The sequence below is a fragment of the Octopus bimaculoides genome, chromosome 3, assembly GCF_001194135.2.
Source record: "Octopus bimaculoides isolate UCB-OBI-ISO-001 chromosome 3, ASM119413v2, whole genome shotgun sequence".
Classification (NCBI taxonomy): domain Eukaryota; kingdom Metazoa; phylum Mollusca; class Cephalopoda; order Octopoda; family Octopodidae; genus Octopus; species Octopus bimaculoides.
This window is the reverse complement of record NC_068983.1, coordinates 48,190,157-48,191,523: the sequence shown is the minus strand read 5'-3', so window position 1 is coordinate 48,191,523 and position 1,367 is coordinate 48,190,157. Positions and strand designations below refer to the sequence as shown.

At 42.3% G+C, this 1,367-nt stretch overlaps 1 protein-coding gene across 4 annotated transcripts in view; it reads right to left on the bottom strand.

The window, feature by feature from the left end:
* Positions 1–1,367, bottom strand: part of LOC106869724 (toll-like receptor 13) — a 231,605-nt gene that overhangs the window by 200,666 nt on the left and 29,572 nt on the right. The gene's annotated exons all lie outside the window — the stretch shown is intronic.

Below are 1,367 nucleotides of genomic sequence, written 5' to 3'. Positions count from 1 at the left end.
AAATATACAGTGCGTGTGTTTTTATTGGCTAAACTGGCAATATGACCATCCCCAAGTACAACAATATATATATATATATATACATGTATACATACATGTACACAGACACACACACACACACACACACACACACACACACACACACACATATATATATATATATCCGTGTATCTTGTTTTGACCTGTTTGCCGTTGTTTTGCTATCGTCCTTTTCTTGCTTGTTATGTTTTGACGATTTCCGTTTGTTGTGTTTTTTTACCTTTGATTTATCCAAGCTGTGCTACGTACGATTTGTTGTTAAGTTTGTAAAAATAAATACCCCTTGGATATTATGTACGATTCTCACCCACTTTCCCCACTTGTCTCTCTTTTCCTTCTTCTTCTTTCTCTGTCTGTCTCTCTTTTTTCTCCCTTTCCCACTTTGTCTCTCACACTCTCGTTCTCACTTTTCTGCCTTAGTCCTTCTTTCTCTCTCGCTCTAACTCTCTTCTCTCTCTCTCGCTCCCCCCATCGTTCCTCTGTCCCTCTGGTTCCTTTTCCCTCCCACTTATCCCTCAAACTTTGCCTTCCTTCGCCACAACGTACTTTCACTCTCTCTCTCTCTCTCTCTCTCTCTCCCTCTCTCCATCACATTCTGTGACCCCTCTCTCGAAATTTGGTCCCTCTGATTTCTTTGTCCACTCGTGTCCACTAGTCCCTCTGTCACGTTATTACTGTCTCGTTTAGGGATTTTCGTCCTGTTCCGGCTGACTGCCTTTGAGGCCAGTTGCATCTGTTCTGTTCTGTCTCGCCACCCGCTCAGTTAAGATTTTTCCATTTTCTTTTTTCTTGCGCTAGCTTACTACACTATTTGATAGTCGTAAAACCCTGTTTATTTTGTTTTATTTTTGTTGTAATGGTCAAATTATTTTCCTTTTGTTGTATAGCCGAAAGGCTTTTGTCCATTTTGTGTCTGTGCTCCACCCTGGCATCGCTTCACAACCTATATTTGTGTGTTTTTGCCCCGGTAACCTAGCGATTCGGCATAAGCAACCCTGTAAAATATGCACCAGGCTTACAAAGCATAAGTCCAGGATTCAATTTCTTCGACTAAGAGGTGGTGCTCCAGTATGGCTACAGACAAATCACTGAAACAAATGAAAGTATATAAACGTATGTGTGTGTGCGTCTGTGTGCGTGCGCCTGTGTGCGTGCGCCTGTGTGCGTGCGCCTGTGTGCGTGCGCCTGTGTGCGTGCGCCTGTGTGCGTGCGCCTGTGTGCGTATGTGTTCGTAACATATGGTATAATTATAAACGGCAAATTTTAGCCATTTCTCCGCAGACTGAAAAAAAAAACGATTAACACTCTTAATCAATTTTCTATATATA